This window comes from Chironomus tepperi, unplaced genomic scaffold (assembly GCF_022539635.2).
Source record: "Chironomus tepperi strain 1889 unplaced genomic scaffold, CSIRO-AGI_Ctep_v1 contig_100, whole genome shotgun sequence".
NCBI lineage: Eukaryota > Metazoa > Arthropoda > Insecta > Diptera > Chironomidae > Chironomus > Chironomus tepperi.
Window position 1 is genome coordinate 463,854 of NW_027226222.1, and position 22,886 is coordinate 486,739.

The following is a 22,886-nucleotide window of genomic DNA, read 5'->3' on the forward strand; positions in this document are numbered from 1 at the left end:
TCCACATTTCTTTTTATATAAGTAGACCAATTTTATTGACACAATGAGATCGTAATAAGTCTAGTAAGAGAGAAGAAATTTTCATTTCCCATTTGTCACGGCGGCTTGAGCTGTATTTTGATTCCCCAATAAAAAACTGCGATTCCGGCTTAATAACGACAGTACATTTATTGAATATGTTGTATAAGGGAATAAAATTTCCTATGAAGAGTATAAAATATAAAATTGGTGTCTTAAATAAAAATGAATTGTCACTTACAAACAGTTTAGCCGTCAAGAACTATTGTGACATAAATTAATCTCTACGATTACAATTGATCAGGAAACTATAATTTAAATATGCATAATATAAATCAAATTACAATCTTTCTTTAACAGTTTAAATCCAATTCATACCAGGTATAAAGTGAAGATCATAACTTTTGCGCCAAATTTTTGTCAACAAACTCAATATTCAAATTTAAACTTCTCAAATTTTCAATTCTCTCACTAAAAATAATAATTTTCACATTAATCTTTCGGTTCGTTTTGATTTCCTGATTCAATACAATACATTTAAGCTAGTTGTCACTATTTAAATAAACTTAAATTCACTAATTAAATAAATTAATCAATTTTCTCGACTTTTCACACACACAAAAATAAGAAACTAATTTAAATTTTAGAAAACCGTTAAAATTTGAATCTCAAAAATACGTTAGAATGAAACTTAACTCTAATCTCAATTATTCATGATGTATTGATATCTGTCGATGACATGCTCTCTTCCGTTTTGTTCTGCTATGCTGAAGAAAACCTTCTAGTCTTTAAAGTCCAATACATCTGTGTCCGTTTCCATTCAATGGGCACATTTCGTTCCTTCATATTTCTCCCATAGCCTTTAGCCTGCTGCTTGTCAATTTTCTCTGATTCATTCTGGATCACTTGCATGACCTTTAAATCATCAACAGGCATTGGTTCGTGCTTTGTTGTTCCAACATAAGTCTCATCCCGTCTAATTGACATCAATCGTTCATCATCAAATATATTATGAACAGCGCAATTGTCTAATGCGTCGTTTGTAGTGCCAAATACAGTCCAGCCTAATTTCGTCTTGATCGCAACAGGTTCATCATCAGCACCATTAATGCATGACATACTTGTTAAAAATGAAACATTCTTCAATCCAATTAGCAACTTTGGTTGTGCATTCTCAAAACTTGGCAATGGTACTCCTCTCAAGTGCTTAAATCGTTCTTGTAACTCACTTGCCACTACAGTTTGCGATGCTAAGTCGAGTTGATCAACTGTTCTCACTCCGTACAATGGAAATTTCTTTCCTCGTTTTCCTCTGGACACTTGACAATCAAAAATGAATGAGTCGCTCTCTTCTCTGCATATGCCGCTTGTCCATCTTAAATTCAATGGTCTATTAATGCCTTTCACGTTTAATTTGTCATAAAGCTCTTTATCAAGCAACGTGACTGAAGATCCATCGTCTAAGAAGGCATATGTCTCAATTAGCTCTCCATTGTTGCCGTGCAATACTACAGGCAAGATCTTATACATCACTGAACTTGACTTGTGATAATTCGATCTCTCTGATTCTGCTGGATTTGACTGTGATGAAGATCCCGCTCGAATTACCGGCTCTGAATGCTTGAATTCCCCTTCAGCTTCACGAATGACATCACTGGATTGTGATTTCAAATGCAATACTCGATGATGAAATTCCCTACAATTATCGATATTGCACATCCTCTTATTCTTGCAATCTTTCCAACGATGCCCTTGCTTCAAACAACAATTGCATAATCCTCTCGAACGCAAAAAATTCTTCTTGTCAGCCAACATCAGATTCTTGAAATCACCACAATGTTGCAAGTCGTGCCATGAACTCTTGCATTTCAAACATTCAAATCGTTCTTCACGATGTGTGTGCATTCTCCTTGAATCTCCTGCTCGATACTCATACGATTCAGTCGGTGGCTGTGCTGAAGCATCTTTCAACCTCTCCGCTAAATATTTCCACAAATCTTTTAGATTTACATTCTGATTGGCGAGTTTCATTGCACCCCAAGCATCACGATGTCTATCACGCAGTTTGAAAACTAATTGATCTATTATCGTCGGTTGACATAAAAAATCAGCTCTTTCCAAACTTTCAGCGTTGATGACAAATGATTCCAGTTCGCTCACAAACTCTTTCAGTTGATATTTCTCTAAATCCTTCGGTGCTCTCATCTTCAACAACCTTTTGACTTGGCGGGACAATATCCTCTCCGGATCTCCGTACACAGACTTAAGGTGGTTCATAATAGCAGTTCCACCTGCCATTCCATTCAATAATAGTCGACATTCGACTTTCGCGTCACCATCCAAACATTTAAACAGTCTCAAATGATTCAGTTCTTCTGTATACTTTCCAATCTCGGTTGTGGTTTTATAAACTCGCTCAAATAATGGCCATTCTTCAAATACACCACTGAATGTCGGTAAGTCGGGCAGCGAAGCACGTATCATTGTTAACTTCAACTGCTCGTCAGGATCATATCCATTATGCACCGTATTGACAGGTACATTCGGTTGCAACATTCGAATTGCATCAGCCAGATGCTTGACAATGTTTGCCGCTGGATCATCCTCCGTTGGCTCAATAAATGTTGCATCTTCAGTTTGTTCCATCACAAACTGTCTAGCATTGGCATTTAACTGCGCTGTCGATCGTTTTGGTGTTTCCGGAATTCTTTCATCAATATCATGGAACTGCACATCATGCCTTAAAACCTTGAGTTGTTGTTGCATCAGTTCCAGTTGTCTTTTGATCTCTTCAATTTCCTCCTTCAATTTCTTATTTTCATCATCTTCACGGTGTTGAAGTCGTGTGTGTTCCTTCTTCGATACCTTCGGATTGTCAAATTTCAATTGACGCGGCGCAAGTGCTTGTTCTGGTCTATTCTTGGCAGCACTTCTTAATGTCCTCTCTGATTTCAAAAATCCTGCACAACGTTGGCATATCCAGTTGTCTAATTTTGACCCCTTCGTGTCGATTCCAGCACAATCATGACAAAATTCTCTTTTACACTCAGCTATTGCACAAACTATGCTAACATCGATGCTTTGACATTGAGAACACACTTTATTCTTCCTACTGGTGCTCATTTTCTTGCCTGAATGTGTCACTAGATCTTTAATTCCAATTTACAGCAGTTTGCTCACTTCCAGTTGTTAAAATTGTTTGAAATTTTATCTTATGTCACGGCGGCTTGAGCTGTATTTTGATTCCCCAATAAAAAACTGCGATTCCGGCTTAATAACGACAGTACATTTATTGAATATGTTGTATAAGGGAATAAAATTTCCTATGAAGAGTATAAAATATAAAATTGGTGTCTTAAATAAAAATGAATTGTCACTTACAAACAGTTTAGCCGTCAAGAACTATTGTGACATAAATTAATCTCTACGATTACAATTGATCAGGAAACTATAATTTAAATATGCATAATATAAATCAAATTACAATCTTTCTTTAACAGTTTAAATCCAATTCATACCAGGTATAAAGTGAAGATCATAACTTTTGCGCCAAATTTTTGTCAACAAACTCAATATTCAAATTTAAACTTCTCAAATTTTCAATTCTCTCACTAAAATAATAAATTTCACATTAATCTTTCGGTTCGTTTTGATTTCCTGATTCAATACAATACATTTAAGCTAGTTGTCACTATTTAAATAAACTTAAATTCACTAATTAAATAAATTAATCAATTTTCTCGACTTTTCACACACACAAAAATAAGAAACTAATTTAAATTTTAGAAAACCGTTAAAATTTGAATCTCAAAAATACGTTAGAATGAAACTTAACTCTAATCTCAATTATTCATGATGTATTGATATCTGTCGATGACACCATTCAATAATTCCATTTCCAAGAAGATTTAATTAAAGTTTCGTAAGTCAATATTCACATGTTTATACAAATGACTCAGATTTTCTTATTATTGTACCTACAAAATTTAGCACATCCATTTAATAATCCTTTCCGGCATCAATATCAAACATATTTATTATAAATACATGTAGTTAAGATGTCATTAACTTATGAGATTCAACATTTAGGACAAGAAACGACAGACATTTAACAATACCGAACAGCACACCGAGTCTACTAAGCCACCGTTTCGTCGTCGAATCGCGAATTTTTTATAAGACGCGAATTTGACATTATGCCGTATTTCCAGTCATTGTGCTGTTCAGGATAATTAGAAGGCTGTTTTTTTGAAACCTCATTCCCGATAGACGTCATTAATGAACTACCCCCAAATTCATTGAATGTTTTGCTTTTTAATTTTATTTTCTCAATTTTTTATATCAAGAAAAACAAAATTTATTTCTGTTTGTTTTGGTGAATTTCACTAGAGTTCATTAGCAAGCATATTGAGTCTTTATTAATGTCAGTATAAACATTTCGCGAATTGTGCGACATTAATCTTTAAAGTGTGTAAATTAATTGAGTATCATCAAAGAGCTTTATAAATAGCAGTCCAAGAATCTTAATCTAGATTTTCAGAAGGAATAAGTCTATCAATTTTTAAGATAAACATAAACAAACTTTGGATATTCATTCCATGAATTTTGATGTAATTAAATGCAACTTCCTTTAAACTTAATACTTATTTGGATGAGTTCAATGTTTTGCAAATGGAATGGATGAATAATTTGAAATGTAAATTTTCATTTCACCAGACGCGAGGTCGACGCTGAGTATGATTTTCAGAACAGCTATGAATCTACCCACAGTAATAAAGCCAATTTGATGTTAAATAACCTTGATCATGAATTCTTTTTTTTCACAAATCTAATAAATGTTCTTGGATATTCTTAGTAATATTTAGTGACAAAAATGTCAAGTCATTGATATTGTCAAAAAATTTCTCTTCCTCTGTCCTTTATACACAAAAGTTTTGAAAGAAATAGAAAGGCACAATTTAATTTCTATAGAAAAAATCTTTTACAAATGTAATTACAGATTGGTATCCAACTTTTTTCATATTTCCAATTCCAATCCTTTTTTCCCGTTTACAATGAAAAGAGTCAAGATTAAAAGAGAGATGAAAAAATAATAAAAGAAGTAAAATTGAAAAAGGCACTAAAAAGCAAAGTCAATAAATAATTTTTTTTCAAAATATTAAATTGATGTTGATATTAACAGACACAAATTATTGATTTGTTGAACAATAGTAACAAGAAAGCAAAATCAAGTCATACAATAGAAATATAAGAATGATTTTAAGAAAATTACAAAAGTCCTCGTATTATTGATCGAGGGACTTAAGCGCATTTTTGTCCCAGCGATCAGTAATTGATTAATAAGTCACTTTCAGACCTAACAAACGAGATCCAATTGAATCCAAGTTACCTCCAGACCCAAAAAACAAGATCCAGTAGGATCCAGATCACTTCGAGACCTACAAAACGAGATCCAGTAGGATCCAGGTCACTTCCAGACCTATAAAACAAGATCCAGTAAATTTCAAGTCATCATACTAGATTTTCAGGAAATTCATCATTTAACGGATTTTCATATTTTAAACCACATAACGGTCAAAAAAAATTCAAACTTTATTCAGTAAACACTGTTAAAACATCGAAAAACATTGAAGTACACTGTAAAACAATGAAAAAACGTGTTGTTGTTTTTGTTGTATATGAAAATGAAAAATTGTTAATTATACTATTTATGCATTGATTTGAAAGTTTTAAATGGCCGGCGCCGCAATAACTTTATGGAACTGATCTTTTAAAACCATTCCGAGCTCTCTACGATGTCTAGTTAAAAAGTTTTTATCGGCAGCCGAACAGACAAAGTGTCTTATTAAGCTACCTTTTTGAAAAAAATTTCAAAAATGCGCTAAAAACCTAAAAAAATAAAATGGAAGGGTTGGATGAAAAAATCGGGAAAATTTTAAACAAAATCAGGGGGAATAACAACTTAATGAATGAATTTACATTGAAAATTCGAAAAGAATAAATTCAAAATTCAAAAGATCGTTATAAATATAATTTGTAACTTTTTGATAAAGTTATGAATTAGTTTCCTCATTTCAGCCAGGAAAGATTTTTCTTAAAATATTCAATAACAATCAATATAATTACTTCAATAATAAATTAGAGAACAATTTTAGATATACAACTGTTTCCTGACTAAATCTCGTAACAGATATTTGATAGATGCTGAATGTCATCATTACTTTTTTCTTCTGAAGTATATTTTCAAACTGTAGCTATTGAATTCATTTGTAGAATTCTATTATTCATATCAATCTCTGTTACATTTTATAGCTCATGAGATACAGTTAATGTTTAGAGGAGATAAAGTTTTTTTGTGATTTTTCATTTATATCCCAAGCAGTCAGAAAGTTTGAGTATGATCACAAAATTGAATAAGTTTAATAATATTGAATATTGGAATCATGAGTACGCTCATTTAGGTGAGCATGCATCATGGTCTAAAAGGGTTCTTCAATATTCTTTTATGTATTTGTCTTATTTTTCTGAGAAGGGCTCTTATTGCAATCCATTTGCATAAGTTTACAAGTAGTTCGTATAGAATCTATGACTTTGTATACATTTTATCGCTCGGGATTTATAAAATTCTAAAAATTTGAGACTTCTTACAGATTTAATTTAATAACAACGATGTTTATTAATCAGTGACCAAAAACAAACCAAATATTTTTATGAAGGGGACTAACAACTTTAAAAAGGGAAAAGCAACTAGTCAATTAGAGCTCAACACAGTTTAAATTTAAAATAACCGTTGAAATATTCTCTACAAGAAAATTAATTTAATTACCAGAATTTACAGTCAATCGGAAATAAATAAATCAAAGAAATATCTTAATCTGTCGACCATAAAATTGGTTCGGACATAAAAATAGAATAAATTTTTATCATTCATTCATCTGTATGATTCAATCAAATGAAAATAACACGACATCGCTAGATTCAGTCAAGCAAAAATGTCTCGAATTGAAATTCAAACAATTTTTCACTGATTTTGTTGCTAAGACTTTATATTGTTTTTTTAATATTCCTTATTTTTATTTCATGTATTTTTAAGCTGCTAAAAAATCTTTGTTTAATGAGGAAAATGGGAAAATATTTTCATATTTGGCTTCAGCTTTTGTTTTGATTTTCATTAGTGTGAATACACGTTCTAGTGTTGTTATTGTCAGAATTGAAATAATCACGAGAAAATGAAACTCATGGTAACGGGAAATTTTGTTTTCAAGTTTTTCTCAATTTTTCTTGGAAGATTTATTGAAATTAGAAAATTCTTGAATACACATGCTGCCCATTTTCTTGCAGACTACTTTCGTCTTCTAATTATTGGACATCAAAAGTGAATCTGATTATGTGAATTCAAAGAATAAGAAGCTACGGAGCTTTTGATGCATCACCAAAACTATTTTATTAACACCAAATTGTAGCTGTCTGCACGCGGATGTCATGTGACAACCTTGTTCATTTGCATCGTTTGGGAACAATACTGTAACGGCATGTTTTTCCATTGTTTTGAAATGATCTTTTTCTGGCAAATCTTCAAAGTAAAAACGATTTACGTCGTATCATGATGAAATTTTTCAAATGATTAATAAACTTTGGCTTGTTATTGCCATTGTAGCGTGAAGGGAAGTAAGGATGTAGTTGATATTAATTTATCTCTTTTCCTTTAGACAAAACTTTTATTATCTCATTTTCATTTGAAGTAATTTAATCTTGAAGTCCTGTCAATGTCAGGACATAAATAATGTAAATAAATTTTATAAATTAAAAACTTTTGAAAGTAATTTCAATTCAGTGGCCGGCAGCCTGTGTACCGCGGCACAATAGTCTAGCGTAAAAAATCTCAAATGTGCCTCGAATTGATTCCAAAGTTAATAAAAGTTCGTAGTCAAAATTAAAAAAAAAAGTGAAATTTCTAACCTAATTTTTTGAGGTTAAAAAAAACTGCCGTGGTACAAAAAAGAGTTGTCCACCGCTGCTATACTTGAACGAACCCTTTAAAAAATAATAATATTACAAAATAATTATAAAATTCACAAAATTACTCATTGCTCCATTTCTGTTTTATTTTCATAAAGCAATGGATATGATGTATAGCTGGCAAAACTTAGAATGAAGTGTTTTCAAACAGTCAATCATTTCCATTTTGAAATTTAATATGATGTCTTAATTTGTGCATTTAAACTCAATTCATGTCTTGTTTACTTTTTTAATTGGAAATGAGGGAAAATATTAAAATGCTTCAGCTGGGAATTTCAGGATGTCTATATTAAAAATTATTTCTAATAGAAACGAAGTCAATGCTTGCTATTGATGTCGAGAAGAAAGTTTTATTTCTAAATTGATGAACTCATTAATGAGTTTTAGGAATTGTTTATGTCATTAGTCACGTTAAAAATGCACTATAATTAAAGTAGCAATTAATATAGTCCATAAATTCAATAAGGATTTAAAAATTTAATTGAAGTTTCGTAACTTTATTTTTAAAACAGCTGAAAAATCCACAAATATATAATGCTGGACGTCATCTGTGAGCAACCTGCGTACATATGTACATGGGTCCTTACATAAAAGCTTTAAAAATAGGAATTAAATTTATTTTTATTCAATATTATAAAAGAACCGATTCTATTTCCACTTATTTTATTTTTAAACAATTAAATCACATGTGAAGCACGTTGAATGAATATAATGAATAACAGATATGTCAGGTATATTTATAAACTTTAAAATCGTAAAGTATTGCAATGGATTCAACATTTTTTTTATTATTCCCAACCTCAAGTCAATTTCTAATCATATCCATTTATAAAAGCTCAACGAAATGAGCAAAAAACACGTGTAGTCATGTATGAAGTTTAGATTAAAAGACATGGCATGTTACTTGTTGAAATTACACGTTTTCGTTCCCTTCATGTATTTGCTGTTCATGCTGATAAATTTTTATTTATAAATCTACTGCAAAAAATAAATCACTAAACGCCATATTTACTCTGCATTTGTTGATAGCATTTTAATTTTCCTATATTTGTTGTTGTTGTTGTTGCTTATTACTGTATACACATGCACAATTTTATGTATTTGATTTTTCCATTTACCACCCATCGATTAATTTCTCTTCATGTATTGTTTTTCCTTTCAATTAAAGTGAGTTTTGTGGATGATTATGTATTTTCTGTTCAGTTTGGCATGCTGAACTCTAAAAATAAGAAGTTCATAGTACACTAGATTATGGATTGAGAGATCCGAGTCTCTGGTAAGAATCAAACCCTTGCACTCACAAAAATGTGATACGAATATCAAGTATGTTGCCTAACCACTCGACCACAGAGACCTTACTCTCGCACTGGAAGATTAGCCTTTATATGAATCGATACTCCAGATACACTCAGTTCATACACAATATTTCACAACTCTTATTTCTATTGAAGGCTATGAATGTCAACTTAGAAGTGTGTTTGGCACTTCCATCAATATATTGTAAGCAACAACTGAAATGCGTTTTAACCACAAATCTCACCCTGATTTCCCAACGAATTCATATAAATTGTACTCAGTGCCAATACACATAATTTCGTTTCTCGTCTCACTCATTCACTTTATTAACGAGTGACAAGAAATGTTAAAACGCAAAAGCGTGTAAACAAATGCTAGTACCACTCTCATTTAGTGTGATGTAGCTACATCTATATTGATTCATTATTGATTTTTGTTATCTTAAAAATATAAATATATCCACGAGACACCAATATCAAATATGGCATTAACATAAGACGTGAATGAAATACTTTACATGCAAAACAATATCGCAATTTCGATGAGATGCTCTTTTTTGAACAAAAGTGAGATCAAAGTCTCGCTCAGAGGTATAATGTGATAAAGCTGAAAATTGATCGTGAAATTCGAACGTGATGAGTATCATTCACAAAAACATTGAATATTTAGGTCTTTGAAATTGATGTGACGCATATGAGATTTTATGTCTGAATGACAGACAAAACATTACTTTAATGAATGAGTTATTATTGAGGAATGATTTTTCCCAAAATAAGCTATAGACAATTTACCAGGAAAACAAATCAAAATTGTTCCATGCTTTACGTTAATAATGAAATTTGATTACAATCTTTTGTATCATTTTTCGTACAGGGAAGTTGATTTGGGTATGACTTGAATCAACTTGTGTGCTGAATCAACATCACTCCTGCCTTCGCATGCATATTCATGAGAATATCTGAAATCATTATCTATGTGAAATAGAAAGTGTAATAATCTAAATTCCTAGAATAATTTTCAATGAAGCTATAAATTCAATTTAGCAATTAAAAAATTCTCGGAAGCAAAAAATTGAATTTTTAGATCGAAATTTTACAGTCCATGTAGTCAAGAAACAAATTAGGCAATAGCACTAATTAAAATTTAATTATAGATTTTCCATAATTTCTTCTAATCATTAAAGCTTTTCTTGTCACATCCATAACAGAAAGTTCCTTTACAAAAAATAAGATATGATTGATTGACAGCTTCAATACCTCTCTGACGTAACTTATAAGTCAATTGAAATAGATCAAAAAGACAAACACATAATCAAGTGATGCATTATCGATTACTTTATGTGTTTGTAAACAAACAATTAGGAAAGTTACAAAGCACAGTTCTGTTAAAAAATGTATTTCCATACAAAAAGTTCTTCTGGAATTGATGAAAACAAACCCATTCTATGAGTCGAGTCTGTAATCAATGAATAGCAGATGATACATCCTATTTTATTTACAAATGTGTATTATTAGAACAAAGCGTCTGGAAATAGACTTATAAAGAAACATTTCATTTATATTTTGATCATGCAGCCTCATAGTGTGAAAATAAGTATCCAAATTTAATTTATTTGTCAGATGAAAAAGGAGGAAGTGATGTATAATTTCCAATAACATATAAATAGTAAATTCAATATTTAATTAAGGAAGAAACCTAATTCTGTAACTTCTGACTAATAAATGTAACACTTGATAAAATGCAAGGTTTATATTGATTTTGTGAATTTTGATTTACCAGCATGACAATAAATCCTGAAACTTCTAATTACCTTGCACCAGTGTTGGCAGGAATCTTCAAAGAAATCCAGCCCTCTAAAAATTCTTTCAAACTAAAATATTCCCGCCAAAAATTTCTGAGGTTCAATCTTTGAACTTTCCTTTTGAATTTTGAACTTCCGTTAATTTTTAAATTCTAAATTACCTATATTTTCTTTTGTTTTTATTTTCAATTCTCAACATTCACTCTGAACTTTACAGGTTGTATCAAATGTAAAAAAAAAATTTGAAGAAAAATACAAACAATATTAAGCTACTGCTGATTGATAGAAATGAATTCAACTTTATAGCTCAATTAATAAATTTCCCATGCAAAAACTACGTAAAAACAGAAAACAATTAAAACGGAAGCCTTGGCATCAACCGGCATTATTTTCTTAATGTGCGTAATCGAAAAGTTTCTCCTCACTTTTTGCGTGCTTAAAAAAAGTTTTACGTAGACAGAAAAGATCGATTACGTTCGATTCACTTTAATTAATTCTTAAATTGGGGTAATTGTACCTTGCAAAATTAAAGTACGGAAGTCTTTAATTACTTGAATATTGAATAAAAAGCAATAAAAAAACATAAAATATTCACTATGCTTGTCATTACATTTCCTTTAAGCTCATTGACTTTTTGGCAAGTTCATAAATTTTACAGTCTTGTTAGTCTTTGAAGCTACATACAGAAAAAAATAATTCTATCGAAAATTGATTTAAACACTGGAAATTTTCAATGCCTTTTATCACTTCTTCTTTTTCTATCATCACATGAAAGTGTCTGGAGCATTTTTGGCGCTTAATCAACAGGCTTTCGAGAAAAGAAAATCCGAATGAAAATGAAGATTTTAATTACAAACTTAACGAGCTGAATATTTTATGGAGATGATGAAAAGAGTGACACTCTTTTGGCATACGAGTGGCTTCTCGAAACAAAAACTGCTTTATTTGCACTGTAAATCAATTAAGGATTGTTTACATAGAAAATCGCATTAAAATTATGTCTGATTATTTATTACTGAACCTAGGTTTTAATCATGCCTTATTAATAATCCATAAGACATAGAATCTTTGTATTATGCATCTTGCAGGGTATCTTGTCATTTAAAATTGCACAAAATTATCTAAAGTAAGACAAATGGAATTAACTAGAGTATAGTGTATATCCTGCAGTATACTCGTTTGCTCAATTCACAAGATAATCTAAGGAACTTTGAACTGTCTAGTTAAAAATGCAAATTTAACGTCAAGGAACTCAGGAACATTTTTGTCTCATGCAGATTAAAACTACCTTCCCGATCGGCACAAATTGAAATGTGGCTGCCACTTGGCGAAAACAACCGAAATTGCTAAGTGGCAGCCACTTCTGGCTTTAAGTATACTACCGACTCGTCGCCGTGGTGGCAACATTTCAATATGTGCCGCTCGGGCTTGCGATGATTTTAAGCAGCTATAGATCGGCTATTGAAGAACGAGCTTAAAACTAGACTTGACTTGAGATCAAACCCAGTACAACTAATGTAAAAGGTTAATACGCTATAAAAGTGCTGTCCAAAGTTGTTTGCGCCATGACATACCTTGGTGGTAAATCTCGACTGAAATCGCACACTACATACGGTTTATGACATTTCTAAACAATCTCGAAATACTTGTCTGCCGCGCCATAGTTTGGACAACACTTTTGTACAATGAAGATCGTCAATATCATATCACACAAACTGACACAAACATGCAATGACATTCTCGAGATACCTTAATACACAACCATTATGATTGAGTATTCTCAATTTTGTAAGCATACTCATGAACATGCTCCTTGTCTACTCGGGATATTCTACATAAGAAATTCAACAACTTTAAATTTTCACTTCTAATAATTTAAAATTCTGAAAATCAGGTATCAAAGTTCAGCAACAAAAATGCTCAACCACTGTAAAAGTGCATTGAGTATAAATTTCATGAAAATAATCCGCATATCAACGGGTATGAATATTTTATATCCTCTCACATAAAAAATTTAATCAGACTACAAATCTTCATCAGAACTCCAAAAACGAATAAATTGATTTTTAGCAAAACAAAAAGTTTCAATTTTTGATATTGCTTACGTCAAAAAGAGAGCTTGTCTGGTATTACAGGAATTGAAAAATTATACCTAATGAGAAAACTGAATAATCATTGAGAAAATTTAATGGAAATTTTGCTAATAATTTTTATTCAAAACAGCAGTGTCAGTATATTCTAATTTATAGCTTTGGAGGTAGTCATTTACATACATGCAAACGTAATGCTTTAATCTCTTAATTTAGGTATTAAATTTTCTATAATTTCCATAAAGCGGCTATTAGTTCCTCGTTACGCTCTTAAATAAATTTACAAATCAGATTCAAATTGCTAATAATTTCACCGCGACCACAATAAAAAATCCTCAAAGGAGTGTAAAAAATTAGCAAATCAAAAAAGGAGAGGCTTTGAAATATTAAGCAATAAAACTCGTAAATAACTCTCGACGAGAGAACATGAATGTTAATTAATTACGCACGTGAATTACACAATCAACTAACTTCTTTATGTTCATGAGTTTAAATTTAGAAGTGTGTACACGTTTAGTGTCTAAAAGCTGTTTACGCTTTTTTATACAACATCATATGCCATCATATGCTTGAATTTCCAAAATAATTTATAGCACGCATCAAAGCTATCAGCTAAATAGTTAGAGATTTGGATTTGGTAAGGCCAAGCTAAGGCTGGCTATAAAAAAATCGAAACAGCATAAAGTGTTCGCTAGGGCACCGCAACTTCACCGTATTAACGGTAAGATGCGAAGTTTCCCCGTCTACACCATGAGGGCTAATTTCAGAATCAAGGTCGAAATCCAAATGTATTGATTCGTCTTAATCTATGTATATTTACCAATTCCTGGACACAATGCAACTTGCTCACAGACAGAACGACAGGAATATTAAGTTCTTCTCAGAGTATGTTTATCTCAAACAGACTATAAGTATGTTCAAAAAATTGAGCATGTACAATTACAGATGAGTATGCTTATTTCCTATTTTGGTATTTATGACAAATATCTACAATTGTTTGAGTAACATGCGAAATATGACAGACAATTAACACACTCACCTGAATAAGCGTGTTCATGAGTATACTCAAAAAATATTATTGAGCATGCTTAATTTTATGTGCATTATCTACTCATGATTCATGTCTGATCGAAGAAACTTTCTATTATACGCTTAGAATATGCATATTCACAATGGTTTTCATGCTAATACACCTGTTGAATCATATTTTTCCTGATTACAGTCATTTTAGTAAATAGAAAAATTGGTTGAAATCAACAGTTCAGATAAGCTAAACATGTTCATAGTAAACCAAACGTACTGATAAGACAGTGAGGGTTTTGATGTTGAAATTATCAAACAGTAACACTCTACACCGTAGTGGTGAGCAACCTAAGTTCCGCTAAGAAAAAAATGGAAATGCACTAAACTGTAAGCCTTGTGTGTTTTCAGTAGAAAGTTTAACCAAAGTATGCCTTGCAAAATATAATGATGCCTACCACTGCTCTATAGTCACCTAAAAAATTGAAATGAATCTCTATATATAGAGAAGTTTTTTAGCAAGTAAGCCCATTAAGTATGTTCCTCAAACAAGGCAGTCAAAGTTATTCTAATAGTTTTGCAATTTTCTTCTCAAAATAAATCGATTACCACATTAAAAAAAGTAGGAAGAGCACTCAAGTCATGCATAAGTTTTTACAGCACATATTGTAAACATAGACAACATTGTTTAAGATAACTAATTCATTAATGTATACATAAACCATAGAAAAAAAATTTTGTTCCTCTTCTTCATCATGTTTACAAATCCCTAGTGATTCAGAATTTGCATAAAAAATAAAATAACAAAATTTTTACAGTAATTAATAGGATGATGAAAGCATTTCTCCACTGGATGCCTGACACATTTTGTTGCTGCTTGCAAAGTCGATAGACTTGAGAAATATTTTCGTAAAATAAATTTATGCGGAATAAGAAAGAAAATTAATCAATCTTTCAGCACACAATTTCTTTATTAAGTTTGTATCATCTCCAAGAGATACTTTTTTCATTGCCTCATTTTCTTTGAAAAATTTCCCAAAGATTTTTCAGTTTTTTTCAATACGGTAAGATGAACATAGCAACGTATATGTTTATATACAAAATGTTCTCTCACATGAGAGAAGGTTAAAGGTTAGAAGGGATTTAAAACACATGTGAGGTTCGAAAATCATTATACAGTATGAGGTTTTATTACCACTTATTAAAACATCCCAAGGCTTAGAGGCAGAATGGTAAAGTAAGAAGAAAATTTCACTAAATTATTGGATTAGTGCTGATTAGTGTTGAAAGGTTAATCAAGAAGATTGAAGTTCGCTTTTATTGAGCAATATTGATTTGCTGGTTTTGCATCCAATTTTAATGACCTTTTTGTCGACTAGCCAGAAAAATAACCTTTAGACATTTAGATTATTGAGATAGAGAGCAACGATTGAGTGATTCTAGATTAATAATTGTTTAACGAATGGGGATGCAATATATCTCTGCACTCTGTATAAGGGTTGGGCTCTGTACGTATATTTTATACGTATATATACGTATATGTATACGTATACAGTATATAATGGGAAGAATCAGAAATTGAAACCTTTGATGAAAGCTTAAAAATTGTCAAAAAGTAAAATTTTTGTAACGGTCGAAAAAATTGTGTAAACTGAAAAAAATTAGCTTACACCATAAAATAACTTAAGGACATTTAAATGCTACTGGATGTGAGAAAACATTGTAATAACCACTTTTGACTTCTAAATTGAGCTGTATATATACGTATAGTTCTTATACGTATATATACGTATATATTGCCCAACCCTACTTTGTATACAGTATATAATGGGAAGAATCAGTCCTTTGATGACATCACTGTCTGTAGCTTACAAAGAAAGGTTGTGAGCTGGGTTTCCACTAACTCTCGAAAAATTCTCGACACATCCCGGGTAGTCTCGGTTTCAGCATCGGGAACCCTTATTTTCCATTAAATATAATTTGAAAAAGGACATCGATACTTTGATTACAGGGTCGGCATTGCAATAATTATGCACCGAAGTATCAAACTATTCCGTTACTAAGCCACTTCGACACGACTAGACAAAAATATAAAGTATAATGCTCAAAGGGCCATTAATTATCTTTGAGTATTTTTCCTATTAATCCACAATCTTTTGAGAAAATCTTGACCTTGAATTTCCCTTCATTCGCTAAATCTTCGTCCGAACAGTACAACGTGTTCGCTTAGACACATATACGTCACTTTTTTAACGGTAAGATGCAAAAATTACTCTAAAAGCAGCATGATGACTGAATTCGACCCATTTTTATGGCGAAAAATTCGATTCACCGCAGTGAAATGCATTGTATCCCTCGGGTCGCTCATGTGTTGTAAGACAGCATTGCAGGTATTTTGCAAATGCAAAAATTATTTCGTTTAGGCAAAAAAACAAATTACTTTGCCTGCCTTTCTATTTTAAATTTCTCCTCTCTTTCGTTCACTAAAAAATCAATTCGCATTCCTTTTCGTGGAACTGAGGAACAGAAAAGCAAAATAAAAAACTTTAAATTGATTTTTTAAAGTCATCGCTAAAAATAGTTACTACAAATGTGTGTTTTTTTTCGCAACAGCTAAACACCTCGAGTGACTGACTGACTTAATAAGTGGCATCATTATTCTTCAACACATGAAGTAGATTGCAATGAACATTGTGTGGTCAAAAAGAAAAATTCCGATCACATGAAAGCAACGTGAAGTTATCGTTTGCATACCAATAATAATAATAATTTTTTATTACTTCCAACGCAAATCAATTGATATTCGCGATTATCGAACGACATTGTTTTAATCTATTGCATTGACATTGCAAGTTCAATGGAGGGAATGCAAGAAAAGTGTGATCTAATGAATATCAATGAAATGAAATTGAAACACGGGAAGAAGAAAGTAAAAACAGCTATAGCTGAATAACTGAGAAAATTAAACAAAGAATCTCCTGTAAGTAGATTAAGTAAAGAAGAAGGAAAGTATTTCTTCATTTTCCAGCATGAAGTGGATTAAGCACAAGATTACACTTGAAGTGAGAATACATCTACGGATTCACAATTACTTGATATGCATTTGAAATAGCTTATTGCTTCAAACTTTATTCAATTCTTTTCGTCATTAAATAAAGTCTTTAATCCTTTGCATATTATGAAATACTACGCAGGGACGCAGCTATGGAATTTTTTTGGGTCGCTTACTTCGATCTAATTTGCAAGAATTTCAATTTTCTTCGTCCCTGCTGTGAAGCCGTTCAAGAATTAAAGCTTTAAAGTTATTTTGATGATTGTCAACGTCCTATAAATAAATTATTATGCTCATTATTTCTCATCTAATATTGTTACTGGAAATATAGTTCTCTTCCCAACACAACCGTTTTAATTAATTTCATTATTTTTTATCGTAAATTTCTAGGGATTGTTCTATGGTACGTAACAATTCGGAATTAAAAGAAGTAATATATTTCCTATAATTTCTGGTTATATGCTAATCCTACTGAGCTTGAGGGTTGCACAACTTTATTGCAAAATGCTAGGAGGCAGGAGCGCAATCCTACAGTTTCGGATATACATTATTGTTTGCCTAAGACTGTCGAACTGCGGTTTTGAACAAATTCTAGTATTTTTGTCAAGAAAGAGGAGATAATTTTGACCCCCAAATTCCCGTTCCATTCCCTCTCGTCTGGATCTACCGCTGCTCCTACGTCATAAATGAACGTCTCCATACGGCATTTCTATTGCTTTTAATTAGTCCATTATAATTTCACAACCAACTTTATTATCTTTTATATAATTGAACTATTTTTATATATTATAATCCTTTGAGACAGGTTGTGACTTAATTGTGATGAAATGATAAGATCACAGTAAAGAAAATTTATATTTTCCATGTAATTCGACTCTTAATTGAGACTTGTTATTACTTTTACTGTTATTATTATTTACTCATAATCTTCTATTTTCAACATCTTACAAAAATAAAGGTTAAGAGGATGAAGAAAAGGATAAAGTATGAATATTAATGATGAATTCTCTTCCACAACAAATTTCGTATTTTACCCACAGATCTTAATCAAATTGAATTTATTTATAAGAAGTGAAATTGATACTTATGAAACATCCAACAATGTAATATGGAGATCTTTGCCTTATTCATAACATCCATACATGTGTAGATAAAGATATTCCTTAGCTAATTAAGAACTCTCTTGAATAATTTAAACCAAATTGATTTATAATTAGGTAAGTTGTTTTGATTTAATTATATCAGTATGCTTGAGCATGAATCTCTGTAAATAACAAATATTAATGATATGCTTTCAATTATCACTCAATTCATCATTTAATATGACAAATTCAATACTCGCACTTTGTCATTAAGTCATTATTGTCAATATTGTTAATCCAGATTGAAAGCCCATTAAGCATGGGGTGGTTACCTCGGTCACCCGGGTTTCTATGGAGCATCTAAAGAGCGTGCTCTCAAGTGCAAAGCAAGTTGAGATTGCCGCTCGTGAACTTACTCTACTTACTTACTTTGCTGGTCATACAGATCAATTGTGATCCATAACGCCATAACATGCTCAACTAGTATATTTAAGGAGAGATGCTCTTGAGAGCATGTCTGATTGAGTGAAATTCGCATCTAAATTTAAGTCTTTCCACCATGCTTAGTGAAGTAACATTCTAATTGCAATAAATATTCATTGACCTTTTTTCTGATGCATTGCCTACTGCAATTACATAAAATACAGAACAAATTTGTTTTAAATTTGCAATTTTGTTGTTCCTGCACGTTGCAACAGCAGCAAAATAATTTTTTCAGAGATAAAAGTTTATTTTAGCACTAAATTTTTTACATAAATCATTTGAATGTTTGGATAAGTAAAAGAAAAATCACGTGCAGTCATTGTTTAGTTAAATGGAATATTTTTACGTTAGTATCATACATCTATGGATTATTTCAACAAAGAGTAGGAATTAAAAACCATTCCACGTAACCCACTCAGAGCTGATATTTAAACAAAATGATATCAAAGGCACATGATTGACAAACAGCTCAATTGCAGTTCACTTTAAATGTTAAATATTATATGGTTTAATAATCAGTCTATGGCATTCATGAGCAACCTCTTTTGTGCCACGGCACACCTCAACCCTAGCAATACACAGAAAGTATCTGAATTATGACATTTTAAGAATGCACTTTAATAAAACCTTTAATTATTTTCATTAGCCTATAACATCTTCATAAGCAAATTATAAGGTACCAAATAAGAACATTAAATCATGTTCTTGACGATACTAATTAACCTAATTATCAGTTTATTAACAACGTTACAATCAAAAACAATATGGTTTTGTGCGAGGCATTTATTCCTTAACAACAAAACGCTCTTCATTTACTTGATTTAGAGCATAAAATTGCCAACATTACTTACTTTATAGAAGCTTTTAAAAAGTTTCATGAATAGTAAGTTTTGAATGAAAATATTGTCATTAACACTGTGGAGCTCCTTTCTAAAGCTATAATTTATCACAAGAATTAAGTCATAACAAGTTGAAAGTTTTACATAAACTTATAAAATCCAATTTGTAGATGTATGCATTTGAGGTATAAAGAATGGAAACACAAGTTAAATGAATGGCAACTGAGACTGTTGAAATAAACTAGAACTCCCATGGTAGGTCGAAAGTCAAATTGGTGTTCCTTAATATTTTGTTTGAGATGTTTGAACACCTAAGCTGAGTTTAACAGGCTGCCTGCGATTATTTGACAGCATCTCTAGTTATAAACTGGGCATTTTTGTAGCCGACCATGAAATGTCATCATTATAATTGGATATAAGGTTGACCTCAGCCTGCTTCACTCGGGTAGTCAAACTAGGATTGATGAAATATCTCTTCATTTATGAAATAAAGCCTATATCTGCCAGCATCCTTTGTGTGTCACTTAAATGCGTCAATTTAATTGCAAATTTCTCATTGTTCATCATTTGCAAGCCATGAATTAAAATCAGCAAACAACTAGAGCATAAAAAAATTGACGAAATACTCCGACGACTTCTGTTTTTGAAAATCGAATCAGCATTTACACAAGTGATCATCATGTCCTTGAAAGTTAACTCACAAAGAAAAGTAAGTTCAAATTAAAAGTTCATTCAGATTAATATTATTGATAATTTGTTGTTTGCTCTGACAGTTATCGGAATATAATTCGTAATTGCGAATATTTTTTCAGAGCAAATACTTATGTGCATACTTAAACCACAATTTAAATTCAGCTTTTTGAAAAACAATTTCATCTTGTTCATTTTCGATTCCTACATATTGGGGTTACGTTCAATGTTAATGAGTTTATGAATTGTATCGGCTGTATTGACTGTTAGTTATCATATTACTATTCAGCACATAATTTTACTACCCGAGCGACACAAATGAAGAAGGTTTCGCCACGGAGCTCTGCCTCTATTCAACAGTCATACCTGAACACATTGCGTCGACGAAGCGTCAGCTTCGCATCTTACCGTTAGTTCGGTGACGTAGCGTTGCCCTTACGAAAATGTAAGACCGTTCGAAAGGCAGCTTCCATTTTTGGCTAACAACAGAGCTTTGGTGGAACCATAAAAGCCACTTAGTGGAACCTTCTTGAATTGTGTCGATCGGGCTAAAATACATACATAATTAATTCTTTTAAATTTATTTGTTTGAAAATTTGATCTTAATTAGTGCCATTTTCATGTGGTCACACTTTCATGAACTAATTTGCCATTTATCTTTGTTGAGTTTCTTCTTCATCCCATGAACATGTGTGGCTTGTGACATGAAGAATAAATTTTATTTTGAGAGAAATTTTGCAAAATATTTTTTTAATAAAATACAATGCATGAACTGAACTGAATGAATTGTCTGTGCTGATAAATTAGATAATTTATTAATATTAAGGAACAATGAATGAATAAGTAATTAACAAGCTACACATTAAGTGTATGCAAAAAAATTTCCCAAAGTCATAAAAAGCAGTAACTTATTTATAAATTTTACTTGCACAAGTAGCACTAAATTAACCTAATTTTCACAAAGTAAAGAAGAAGGAACGAAACTAAAAAAGTTCAAAGACTTGCACATATGAGCGATCAGCAGAATGAGCAAATCAACTATATTTTTCATTTTTTTACGTAATTTTATGTGAACAGCCAGCGATGCCCCAGCTTATTTTTTACGAGATTAATTTAAAATGATCAGGACGTCAAGAAGATGTGTGAAGCTATTTTTACTCATCATCACAACAACGCGCGGCATTTTCTTTAAGAGACTACAGCAAAGAAAGAAATCTGATAAATGTTTTGTTGTTCCTTATTGCGTTGTTTTGTGGCCGAAAAAAATACATTTTCCTCACTTCCTAATACACTTTTATTCTATGCTTTGCTGAAAGATTTAATTGATTGAAGTGAACTCATTTAAGTGTTCTGGATCTTTTTTTAAAAAAAGTGGATTTATCTTTAATACTACCTACAAGCTTGTTGGTGTAGGTTCATCAATTTAGTAGAAGTTTATAGACGAATATCACAGATGTGCGGAATGATAGATCTCTTACTGTGCATAAGCTTTTAAGATTTTGATGAGAAAAAATAATCATTTTATTACATAATCAATTGCACAAAATTATATACAGGCATAAGGTTTAGGTAATATTGATCGAATTTGATTCCAATAGCTCAAATTTCCACTCATTCAGAAAATTTAATTCATCACTTCGATAGCCAGCACACGATTGTATAGTCAGAAATATATTCTTGTCCACATTTACTGCCATTTTATTCAGAAAAAGGTCTGCATGATATCAATTACATTTTTTAATGTTGATGGATATACTGTCAACAATAAAAATCAATTTTTCGTAAAAACGAGGTAAATTTTTTGGTATGCAACATAGTTTAAAGCAGTATGAAGGATGAATAATTCAACAATTCGGTGGGCAGGAGCCTATTACTAATTACGTGACATGCATCCAACACATAAATGCAATCCCGAGTGGCACAATGCAACGAAATGCAATTTTTGGTTCAAAATTGGATCAATTTCTCCCAAAGCAGCTACGCGATTTAAATTAATAAGACGTACCGTTGCTCTAGCAAACACATTGTGCTGCTCGGGCTAGTCGATTTCGATCAAATAAAATTCACATAAAAGCACTTTCTAGTATCAAGACAAGCTAGAGCTAGTGTCTAGCATTCTAGACAATAAACATTTTTATCAAGGTTTATGACTGCCAAATAAGAATTAGCCTCCTTTTATCATGATTCATTTCTTTATTCCAAACTACCGAAACGAACCTGACTAAAAGTGGCAATTTTCACTGTTGCTGTTCAATTTCCAATAACTCAAAATATTTTATTGTACAGCAAGAACAAATTTACGCATAAATAGAAATTTCCTCCTCCATATTTGACTGCTTTATGATAATTGTAGCGTATTTTTAGCAAGTCGATCTTGTGATTCGTAAATTCTCATTTCCAAATGTATTGGCTTGCAGAAAAGAGGAAAGCAGAAGAGCCAACTTAAGAGCACCATAAATTTACTTCCTTTACAAATTGTTTAATCTATGACAATCA

The 22,886-nt window shown here is 31.5% G+C and overlaps 1 protein-coding gene across 1 annotated transcript in view; it reads right to left on the minus strand.

The window, feature by feature from the left end:
* Positions 1–22,886, minus strand: part of LOC139087212 (uncharacterized) — a 45,148-nt gene that overhangs the window by 9,145 nt on the left and 13,117 nt on the right. The window lies entirely within an intron of this gene.